Genomic DNA, 11,534 nt, shown 5'->3' with positions numbered 1-11,534 from the left:
GATCTTTTCAGTTGACCTGGCAGCTTACGGCCATACTACCCTGAAAACGCCCAATCTCGTCCGATCTCAGAAGCTAAGCAGGGGCGGGCCTGGATAGTACTTGGATGGGAGACAGCCTGGGAATACCAGGTGCTGTAAGCTTTTTATGGTTTCTGCTCTTGCCTGACAGCAGAGGGCGCTGTTTGACACTTTTTGCTGGAGTCTAGTTTGGCCTGCGTCGCCTTTAAATAGGATCTTTTCAGTTGACCTGGCAGCTTACGGCCATACTACCCTGAAAACGCCAGATCTCGTCCGATCTCGGAAGCTAAGCAGGGGCGGGCCTGGTTCGTACGTGGAATGGAGACCGCCTGGGAATACCAGATGCTGTCAGCTTTTTATGGTTTCTGCTCTTGCTTGACAGCAGAGGGCGCTGTTTGACAGTTTTTACTGGAGTCTAGTTTGGCCTGCGTCGCCTTCAAATAGGATCTTTTCAGTTGACCTGGCAGCTTACGGCCATACTACCCTGAAAACGCCCGATCTCGTCCGGTCTCGAAAGCTAAGCAGGGGTGGGCCTGGTTAGTACTTGAATGGTAGACCGCCTGAGAATACCAGGTGCTGTAAGCTTTTTATGGTTATTGCTCTTACCTGACAGCAGAGGGTGCTGTTTGACACTTTTTGCTGGAGTCTAATTTGGCCTGCGTCGCCTTCAAATAGGATCTTTTCAGTTGACCTGGCAGCTTACGGCCATACTACCCTGAAAACGCCCGATCTCGTCCGATCTCGGAAGCTAAGCAGGGTCGGGCCTGGTTAGTACTTGGATGGGAGATCGCCTGGAAATACCAGGGGCTGTAAGCTTTTTATGGTTTCTGCTCTTGCCTGACAGCAGAGGGCGCTGTTTGACACTTTTTGCTGGAGTCTAGTTTGGCCTGCGTCGCCTTCAAATAGGATCTTTTCAGTTGACCTGGCAGCTTACGGCCATACTACCCTGAAAACGCCCGATCTCGTCCGATCTCGGAAGCTAAGCAGGGGCGGGCCTGGTTAGTACTTGGATGGGAGACCGCCTGGGAATACCAGGTGCTGTAAGCTTTTTATGGTTTCTGCTCTTGCCTGACAGCAGAGGGCGCTGTTTGACACTTTTGCTGGAGTCTAGTTTGGCCTGCGTCGCCTTTAAATAGGATCTTTTCAGTTGACCTGGCAGTTTACGGCCATACTACCCTGAAAACGCCCGATCTCGTCCGATCTCGGAAGCTAAGCAGGGGCGGGCCTGGTTAGTACTTGGATGGGAGACCGCCTGGGAATACCAGGTGCTGTACGCTTTTTATGGTTTCTGCTCTTGTCTGACAGCAGAGGGCGCTGTTTGACACTTTTTGCTGGAGTCTAGTTTGGCCTGCGTCGCCTTCAAATAGGATCTTTTCAGTTTACCGGGCAGCTCATGGCCATACTACCCTGAAAACGCCCGATCTCGTCCGATCTCGAAAGCTAAGCAGGGGCGGGCCTGGTTAGTACTTGGATGGGAGACCGCCTGGGAATACCAGATGCTGTCAGCGTCTTATGGTTTCTGCTCTTGCCTGACAGCAGAGGGCGCTGTTTGACACTTTTTGCTGGAGTCTAGTTTGGCCTGCGTCGCCTTCAAATAGGATCTTTTCAGTTGACCTGGCAGCTTACGGCCATACTACCCTGAAAAGGCCACGCGGGTGTTGTTGACATTTGCTGCCAGCCAATCAGAATGTTTCCCAACGTGGCATTGGTGGTTCACTGGTAGAATTCTCGCTTGCCAAGAGGGAGACCCGGGTCTGATTCCCAGCCAATGCAGTATATCTCTGCTTATACCTTTCTTTAGAGCTCATGTTGAAAAAGTACAAAGGCTCTTTTCCTGCGAAAGGGCAGTATTCAGAATGACACCTGAAACGTAACAGACCGGACCACCCGAGAGTTAAGGTGGACAGCACTTAGTGAAACCTTACTGCAGTCATGCTGTTGTAGTCGCTGTCGCGCAATTGGTCAGCACGTTTGGCTTTTAACTGAGAGGTTGGTGGTTCGAGCCCACCCAGGGACTCTCAATTCACACATGTGTTGGACTTTGGACTCCCTCCCTTGTATGAACATTTCTCCCCATTGGCGAACTGTTTTTGTGTTGGTGTCAGATGCATTGCTGGCTCTGTGGCTAAGCTGGTCAAAGTGCCTGTCTAGTAAACAGGAGATCCTGGGTTCAAATCCCAGCAGTGCGTGGGTGCTTGGTCAGTGAAACTTTGGCAGCTGATTTCTGAACCATGTACTTATTTTTGTCACTTGCCCTTCAAGAACGAATTGACGTTGCATCCACAGCTGACGTGATTGTTGTGGATCCCATTACGCCAGAAGGTGCTTGAATCCAAAGAGTATGACATTGTGATGTGTTGTCATTCAGCGCCACTTTGCAGAGGCTCATCCACTTGACAGTTGATTTTTTTTCTCTTACAGTGTGTCCCCACGTGGCATTGGTGGTTCAGTGGTAGAATTCTCACTTGCCAAGCGGGGGCCGTGCACGTGTTGTTGACATTTGCTGCCAGCCAATCAGGATGCGACACAGACGTCAGACAAGCAAAGAGACTCGCCTGCCACGCGGGCATGATTACCATTACCTATCCATTACTTATCTATCAGGGATGGACACTGAATTAAGAATCAATGCCAGAAACCTGCCACAGGATTTCAGATAATGTTTTGATGCAGACTGGTCATGATGCCTCTGATTAATTAAATCAATTAATTAATTAAAATTAATTAAACCATTACCTGTGAGAGGTAAGGTACACCATTGCACTAAACATTGATAGAATAGTTAGTAATGGAGTTAGTAGTGAATAACTAACAATGCTTGTGGAGATTTTTTTGGTTTTGGACATCTTTCAGATAAATAAGCATGCAAACTGACCCGGGAACATCATGGCTGTTCCTGACAAATGAACATAACAGGAGGGTTCAGATGACTACACTTCCAAAGTTCTCAGCTATGACTGAACCTCTCGCTCCTTTGTTCCCCGAGAAACTAGGTTGGGTGTGGAATTGATCAAACATCAAGAAGACCACATCAATTAAAAAAAAATAAAAAGTGATATCTTGGCTGAAAAAGGCCCGGTTAGCTCAGTCGGGAGAGCATGAGCCGCTTAATCTCAGTGTCGTGGGTTCGAGCCCCACATTGGGCGGTTCAGCTCTTTTGGTGATACATCTTAAAGATTTCTTTCCTGTGGAAAATTCTGCAACATGCGGAAAACATTTCATTCGAAGTACACAAAAACAAATCCCATTCTTGTATGACGCGCTCATACAAGAGCGCTCACTTTGCATGTGAGATGAAGTGGAATCGATGCCTGCATTCTCCAAATGGTATATTATGCCTTTTTCTTGCCAAAAAAGCATTCTCAATCTCCCACATCGTACCGGATACTTGGATTAATTGCATTCTAATGATGTTTCCTAAAAACCCAGGTGGTGTCAAAACTGGTGCATTAGTATAATCCGATGAGGATGGGATTCGAACCCATGCGTGCAGAACACAATGGATTAGCAGTCCATCACCTTAACCTCTCGGTCACCTCATCTCCTTTGTGGGTATGGTCTTGTTGATTCAAAATGACACATCTTAATTAGTGTTTTGGTGTTGCAGAAATTGTGGCAGCCTTCTTGTGGAGCGGGGGGATTTAACTCAAAGGCTAGAGTTCTTGCTCTACATGCAAGAAATAGCGGGTTTGATACCCGTATTGTCGAAATGATATGTTATGGCTTTTTTTCCCAACAAAAGCGTTCTTGATCTCCAACATCGTACCTTATACTTTGATTCATTGCATGCTAATAATGTTTACTAAAAATACAGGTGTGGTCAAAACTAGTGTATTTTTACATCACCACACAAGTGGACGGACAATCTTGTCTTTTCAGACAATACAATTACAAAAGCAACACACACCTGCCATGACCCTGAATCAGCCGTGGTTGCTGCGGCCACAACACAGAGTAGGAACCACTATACAATCACGGCTGTGAGCTATGCTTTTCTGGGCAAGAACCATAAACTCAGACTTGGAGGTGCAGATTGCTCATTCCAGCTGGTTCTTTTTCGTCTGCGAGCAAAGCTTGAATTTCATGTGGGTGTTGTCCTGGCGGGAGAAACATTTTAGCTTGTGTCGGCATGGCTACCGTGACAAAAGCCCATTTTCCTTTCCAGTAAATGTGCATCAGCTGAACACTTTGCAGACCTAATGCTGTGAACATTTGCGCGAACTCAAGGTCGGGTCCTACATCCTGTTTGTGTCTGATTGTAACATGATATGCATCAGGATTCTGTATGTCACCTCTCAACTGCACTTGTCTGGTCTTAATATGTAATTGGCTGTGTTGTCGTGATCGATGTTGATGAAATCAAGAGAACAAAGTCACCCCTTTACAAACTATTTGCCAACTCACGATGTAAACAGCGATTGTGCTGAATACTGGGATTGAACCAGGGACCTTTAGAGATTCAATCCAACGCTCTCCCAACTGAGCAATTTCAGCTGCAAAGGGGTTTCTCTGCTTTTTCAGTCTGGGCTAAAAGTGGGGGTAGGGTGAAGCTGTGTCTGTGCCACGTACTATGTTGCTGTGTACCTGGTCCAGTGTGTTCTCATCTTGGGTTGGAATGTCCCCATGCTGGTAAAGGGTGGGCAATACTCATTGATGAGGATAAGCGGTACAGTGGAGTTCACTGGTTGAAGTCGCCAGGTACCATAAAAATGGTAATGGGCCACGAGGGTGTTCTGAATTCCCCTTTGGCCAAATTGGCTAAATGGCCGTACAAAAAGCACCATACTTGGAGCATGTGGTCAATGTCAACAGTTGGGCTAATTAAGTTCCGTTGAGACGGTGATTATGTACCAAGTCAGTTATGTCAGTCAGGATTTGGTCAAGGTTGTTGTGTGGTTTTGGCATGGATAAGGCTATGTATCTAAATTTAGGAGGAGTCCATGGTCTGTAAACATACTGAGGTACTCCCCCTGCTGTTGCGGAACTTGCGGGACCTTGCAAATTTCCCCACTGAGGGACGAATAAAGGCATATCTTATATTCTACCATAGGGTAGGCTTTTGGCAAGTAGGATTCTTAATCCTACTTCTTGCCATTCTTAATGCTTTCCCAAGTTCCAACATTTCCTTGGGAGCCAGTTTGATAACCTCGGGGTGGGGACATGATGTGCCAACGGGGTTGGGAGGATTCCAACTATGGTCTTTTGGTTTGAGTGTGTCATTTAATTGAGTCGAGTCAAATGTTCCCCAAGAGAGGGTGGACATGGGTGTCTGTTCAGGGGCAGTTGCAGAGTGATCATTAATTGGAAATATCGGGTACAAAGATGTGGCCTGAGTCGGAGTTTTTGTAGAACTACTGATGACTGAAAGTCTCGCTCCTTCTGTTCCCTGAGAAACAAGGTTGTCTGTGGAATTGATCAAACATCAAGGTGGCCACATCGATAAAAAAAGAAAAACAAATAATTATATCTACACCTGAAAAAGGCCCGTTTGGCTCAGTCGATAGGGCATGAGACTCTTACTCTCAGGCACCTGGGTTCGAGCCCAGCATTGGGCGGTCAACTCTTTTGTTGATACATCTGAAAGATGTCTTTCCTGTGGAAAATTGTTCAAAATGCAGAAAACATTTTATTCGAAATACAAAAAAACAAACCCCCTTCTTGTATGACCACAATTCCTAACTTGGTCGGCTGTGAAATCAACTAGGGACCTTTTGCGTGTTCGGCAAACGTGACAACCACGACACTATGGAAACCTGAAGGAAGGGGCTTTTAAGGGGACAGGCGAAGTCACAAAGCAGTTGCCAAACAATGAAACACGACGATGTGTCCAAAGTGGGGGCAGATTGACAATTGTCCAAATTGGCATTATTTCTCAATTTTTCATCAATAAAGATGATTAGAGATCAGATGATAGATGTTGATGGTAGACTGTCAGATTATATTATAAAGAACAAGACAATGTAGGATAAACTGCGTAGTTTTCAATTTAAGAGGGTAAGTGCAGATGAGGTAGGAAAACTGTTGCATTCCATTAAAAGCGATGAGCCATGTGGTATTTATAATTTGGTTGGGAGGTTACTGAGGGCGGCAGCAAAGTTGATTCAGGAGCCGATATGCCATATCTTCAATTTAATTATTGAGAATGGTGTTTACCCACAGTCCTGGAAGATCGCAAAGGTGCTAGGTCGAAAAGGTTTACTTAAACAAGTTATTCCTTGTGTGCTGTTGTAGTCTCTGTCGCGCAATTGGTCAGCGCGTTTGGCTGTTAACTGAGAGGTTGGTGGTTCGAGCCCACCCAGGGACTCTCAATTCACACGTGTTGGACTTTGGACTCCCTCCCTTGAATGAACATTTTTCCCCATTGGCGAACTGTTTTTGTGTTGGTGCCAGATGCACAGCTGGCGTTGTGGCTAAGCTGGTCAAAGTGCCTGTCTCGTACTGTGTCTTCAATTTAATTATTAAGAATGGCGTTTACCATGTCCACCCTCTCCTGGAAGATCGCAATGTTGCTTGCTCAAAAAGGTGTACTTGAACAAGTTATTCCTTGTGTGCACGGTCATCTCCTACTTGACCACAGAAGGATGATAAAGGAAGTAAGTTTAACATTTCGGGGAAGGGGCCTACCTTCACCACCTGAACAGGGACTTGAACCCTGGACCCTCAGATTAAAAGTCTGATGCTCTACCAACTGAGCTATCCCGGCCTTTGTTGAATGAGGACAACTCACAAGGTAAAATCTTCTGGCACACTGTACTTGATCTTGCAGAGAGGAGAGCTTCTTCTCTGGCTCTCAGCAAAGGCGGTCGCATCTTTCCCCTCTCCTCCCTATCCCTTATCTTCCCTTCTTCTTTTGCGTTCATCAAAGAGTAAAGCTGGTGTCCTGGTTTGCAATGCCTCGATTGTTACACCAGAAGGTGCGAGTCACATCCAAAACAAAGGGCATGCTGGAAGCATAGCATGTGTTAGTATGGCTTCAACTGAACAGAAGTTGGCAGGGTGTGAGTCTCTGTGGCGCAATCGGTCAGCGCGCTCGGCTGTTAACCGGGAGGCTGGTAGTTCGAGCCCACCCAGGGACGTTCTCTGAATGCATCAGAGTCACTGTTCATTCGTGTTTGCGCTCCACTCTTGCACAGCACTTGTGCGGTTCCCAATTGGCAAACTGTGTGTCAATGACTTTTCAAAAGCACATTACAGCTTCCATGGTCCAACACATTTGATCAGAAGTTAGGTTGATCAAGTCACAGATTTCAGTTTGTTTCTGCACAGGTCTGGTGAAACACAGAAGCTCTGCTTGAAAATATTAGCTTTTGCAAAAGCGCCAGCCAGGATTATAGATTAAGAGATGACGGAATGCTTTTATGTTAAAAGGAATCAAGTCAAACCCCATCAACTGGTAAGCAGGGGCCCGTAAGAGAAGACTCTGTATAGTGTTGTGATTTTTTGACAGACATGTCTAGTAAACAGGAGATCCTTGGTTCAAATCCCAGCAGTGCCTTCTCTGTGTTTCAGCAGCTCCTATGCTGTTATTTAAAAGAAATGTTGTTCTTGTTCTGTTGAATAAATACCCATCATTTCTGATGTCATATGTAGTATACATGTCACATGTACTACAATGCTCCCTACAAAGACAATACCCTTGTGTATTTGGACATTTGCAGGTTTAAGAAAACAGACCACATTAGCCAAATATCTTCTGGACAAAAGAGTGGTCAGACAAGACAAAGTTTGAGCCAGTCACCTGAACATTAGACTTTTGATCTGAGTGTCCGGGATTCAAGTCCCTGTTCAGGTGACCAGTGATAGGGTCTGAGGTCCACTTGCAAACGCCTCCTTTTTGCCCACAAAATACAAGGGCAACTGGACAATCCCTTGGTACTTTATGGAAACGATGTGAGGTGCCTGGCTTTTAACTAGAAGTGGAAAGACTTGTGTAGCCCCTCACACAAACCATGTGTCTTCCTCCCATGCATATGTTGCCAGCTAATCCTTGACATCAGCAAAATTTTGGTTCTCGGACAATGGGGTCACCTGCCCCCATTGGTCTTTTCCAATTTCAGGTGGAAGGTACGATATCCTGGGCGGGGGAAGCTTCTCCTACCACAGCATTAATTGACTCTGGGGCGGACGAGAACTTCATTGATAGCGGACTGGTCAGTTCTCTTAACATTCCTACTGTTGAGCTTGTCCCCCACAAGAATGTCTGCTCGCTAGATGAACATCACCTGGCATGCATTACGCATCAGACGTGCACCATATCCTTGGTGCTGTCGGGTAACCACCACATGGTCACTAATTTTTTTCTTATGCCCTCTCGCTCAGCTCTGTTAGTACTCGGCCTCCCCTGGCATCCCGTGCGTGTGTTGTGATGTTTTGTCATTCAGCGCCACTTTGCAGAGGCACAATCACTCGACAATTTAATTTGTTCTCCGACAGTGTTTCCCAACGTGGCATTGGTGGTTCATTGGTAGAATTCTCGCTTGCCAAGCGGAGGCCCGGGTCCGATTCCCGGCCAATGAAGTATATCTCAGCTTATACCTTTCTTTATAGCTCATGTTGAAAAAGTACAAAGGCTCTTTTCCTGCGAAAGGGCAGTATTCAGAATGACTCCTGAACCGTAACAGACATTTTTCCCCATTGGCGAATTGTTTTTGTGTTGGTGCCAGATGCATTGCGGGCACTGTGGCTAAGCTGGTCAAAGTTCCTGTCTAGTAAACAGGAGATCTTGGGTTCAAATCCTAGCAGTACTTTTTGTCACTTGCCCTTCAAGAACGAATTGACGTTGCATCCACAGCTGACATGATTGTTGTGGATCCCATTACGCCAGAAGGTGCTTGAATCCAAAGAGTATGACGTTGTGATGTTTTGTCATTCAGCGCCACTTTGCAGAGGCTCATCCACTTGACAGTTGAATTTTGTTTTTCTTACAGTGTGTCCCCACGTGGCATTGGTGGTTCAGTGGTAGAATTCTCACTTGCCAAGCGGGGGCCGCGCGCGTGTTGTTGACATTTGCTGCCAGCCAATCAGGATGCGACACAGACGTCAGACAAGCAAAGATACTCGCCTGCCACGCGGGCATGATTACCATTACCATTACCATCTATCAGGGATGGCAACTGAATTAAGAATCAATGCCAGAAACCTGCCACAGGATTTCAGATAATGTTTTGATGCAGACTGGTCATGATGCCTCTGAAGTTCACCAAAGCAAACCTGACTTAAGATGACTACACTTCCAAAGTTCCCTGTGATGACTGAACCTCTCGCTCCTTGTGTTCCCCGAGAAAAGACCTGCTTAGCTCGCGGCGGCCGCGTTGTTGATGTTTGCTGCCAGCCAATCAGGATGCGAGACAGACGTCAGAGAAGCAGAGAGACTTCGGAGAAATGAAGTCAGGTGTTCGAATCCCGTCTAAGCATCAGTCAAGTCACCATTTTCTTCTCCACAATATCATTTTTTTCCAATTAATCCCTATATGATTACACAAACTATTCATATCAGGCTTATGTTGATAGCAGTGCTTGAAATAAAACACAAAATCAATGCAATGTAACAAAGAATATTTATCAGGTAGCCATGCCACACTCAAAAACACTCTCAAAGATAAAAAAAATGAATACTAATCACAAGCTATGAACAATGAAAAAAAATGTTCATTTATTTTGGTGCCGTTGTTTCTCCTTTTCATAAAAAGGAGAGGCCCGGAACTCCCTCAAGCTCATCTCTCTTTCCATCCCATGCTCTCTATAGATATAGAAGACTTTGGCAGGGCAGTAGATGTACTTCCCTGCTTGCCCTGGAAAGCCAGTGTGGGTGTGGGGGCTGTTCGGACCCTGCTTTAGCTGCATCCTGCAGAACCGCCACTTTCGGACAGGGGGTGGAGGAGATTTGCGGACTGGTCAGTTCTCTTAACATTCCTACTGTTGAGCTTGTCCCCCACAAGAATGTCTGCTCGCTAGATGAACATCACCTGGCATGCATTACGCATCAGACGTGCACCATATCCTTGGTGCTGTCGGGTAACCACCACAAGGTCACTAATTTTTTTCTTATGCCCTCTCGCTCAGCTCTGTTAGTACTCGGCCTCCCCTGGCATCCCGTGTGTGTGTTGTGATGTTTTGTCATTCATCGCCACTTTGCAGAGGCACAATCACTCGACAATTTAATTTGTTCTCCGACAGTGTTTCCCAACGTGGCATTGGTGGTTCATTGGTAGAATTCTCGCTTGCCAAGCGGGAGGCCCGGGTCCGATTCCCGGCCAATGAAGTATATCTCAGCTTATACCTTTCTTTAGAGCTCATGTTGAAAAAGTACAAAGGCTCTTTTCCTGCGAAAGGGCAGTATTCAGAATGACTCCTGAACCGTAACAGACATTTTTCCCCATTGGCGAATTGTTTTTGTGTTGGTGCCAGATGCATTGCGGGCACTGTGGCTAAGCTGGTCAAAGTTCCTGTCTAGTTAACAGGAGATCTTGGGTTCAAATCCTATCAGTGCTTGGTCAGTGAAACTTTGGCAGCTGATTTCTGAACCATGTACTACTTTTTGTCACTTGCCCTTCAAGAACGAATTGACGTTGCATCCACAACTGACATGATTGTTGTGGATCCCATTACGCCAGAAGGTGCTTGAATCCAAAGAGTATGACGTTGTGATGTTTTGTCATTCAGCACCACTTTGCAGAGGCTCATCCACTTGACAGTTGAATTTTGTTTTTCTTACAGTGTGTCCCCACGTGGCATTGGTGGTTCAGTGGTAGAATTCTCACTAGCCAAGCGGGGGCCGCGCGCGTGCTGTTGACATTTGCTGCCAGCCAATCAGGATGCGACACAGACGTCAGACAAGCAAAGAGACTCGCCTGCCACGCGGGAATGATTACCATTACCATTACCATCTATCAGGGATGGCAACTGAATTAAGAATCAATGCCAGAAACCTGCCACAGGATTTCAGATAATGATAATGTTTTGATGCAGACTGGTCATGATGCCTCTGAAGTTCACCAAAGCAAACCTGACTTAAGATAACTACACTTCCAAAGTTCCCTGTGATGACTGAACCTCTCGCTCCTTGTGTTCCCCGAGAAAAGACCTGCTTAGCTCGCGGCGGCCGCGTTGTTGACGTTTGCTGCCAGCCAATCAGGATGCGAGACAGACGTCAGAGAAGCAGAGAGACTTCGGAGAAATGAAGTCAGGTGTTCGAATCCCGTCTAAGCATCAGTCAAGTCACCATTTTCTTCTCCACAATATCATTTTTTTCCAATTAATCCCTATATGATTACACAAACTATTCATATCAGGCTTATATTGATAGCAGTGCTTGAAATAAAACACAAAATCAATGCAATGTAACAAAGAATATTTATCAGGTAGCCATGCCACACTCAAAAACACTCTTAGAGATAAAAAAAATGAATACTAATCACAAGCTATGAATAATGAAAAAAAAAATGTTCATTTATTTTGGTGCCGTTGTTTCTCCTTTTCATAAAAAGGAGAGGCCTGGAACTCCCTCAAGCTCATCT

At 45.9% G+C, this 11,534-nt stretch overlaps 1 protein-coding gene, 8 non-coding genes and 2 pseudogenes across 9 annotated transcripts in view; 10 read left to right on the top strand and 1 right to left on the bottom strand.

Annotated features, from left to right (window-relative positions):
- LOC131129485 (uncharacterized) overlaps window positions 1-11,534 on the top strand; it is a 73,700-nt gene that overhangs the window by 43,261 nt on the left and 18,905 nt on the right. The gene's annotated exons all lie outside the window — the stretch shown is intronic.
- Window positions 23-141, top strand: LOC144895099 (5S ribosomal RNA; annotated as a pseudogene).
- Window positions 254-372, top strand: LOC144895179 (5S ribosomal RNA; annotated as a pseudogene).
- Window positions 485-603, top strand: LOC144895017 (5S ribosomal RNA). Its single transcript, XR_013625597.1, has one exon. It is a non-coding gene; the product is annotated as a 5S ribosomal RNA (ribosomal RNA).
- On the top strand, window positions 716-834 carry LOC144894990 (5S ribosomal RNA). The gene has a single exon (XR_013625564.1). It is a non-coding gene; the product is annotated as a 5S ribosomal RNA (ribosomal RNA).
- Window positions 947-1,065, top strand: LOC144895191 (5S ribosomal RNA). Its single transcript, XR_013625714.1, has one exon. It is a non-coding gene; the product is annotated as a 5S ribosomal RNA (ribosomal RNA).
- On the top strand, window positions 1,177-1,295 carry LOC144894950 (5S ribosomal RNA). Its single transcript, XR_013625511.1, has one exon. It is a non-coding gene; the product is annotated as a 5S ribosomal RNA (ribosomal RNA).
- LOC144895082 (5S ribosomal RNA) lies at window positions 1,408-1,526 on the top strand. Its single transcript, XR_013625684.1, has one exon. It is a non-coding gene; the product is annotated as a 5S ribosomal RNA (ribosomal RNA).
- trnas-gcu (transfer RNA serine (anticodon GCU)) lies at window positions 3,479-3,560 on the bottom strand. The gene has a single exon. It is a non-coding gene; the product is annotated as a tRNA-Ser (tRNA).
- trnan-guu (transfer RNA asparagine (anticodon GUU)) lies at window positions 6,249-6,322 on the top strand. The gene has a single exon. It is a non-coding gene; the product is annotated as a tRNA-Asn (tRNA).
- On the top strand, window positions 7,021-7,094 carry trnan-guu (transfer RNA asparagine (anticodon GUU)). Its single transcript has one exon. It is a non-coding gene; the product is annotated as a tRNA-Asn (tRNA).

This window comes from Doryrhamphus excisus, linkage group LG23, assembly GCF_037039965.1.
Source record: "Doryrhamphus excisus strain RoL-2023G ecotype Guam linkage group LG23, RoL_Dexc_Guam_v1.1, whole genome shotgun sequence".
Lineage (NCBI taxonomy): Eukaryota > Metazoa > Chordata > Actinopteri > Syngnathiformes > Syngnathidae > Doryrhamphus > Doryrhamphus excisus.
This window is presented reverse-complemented; position numbering and strand designations above follow the sequence as displayed.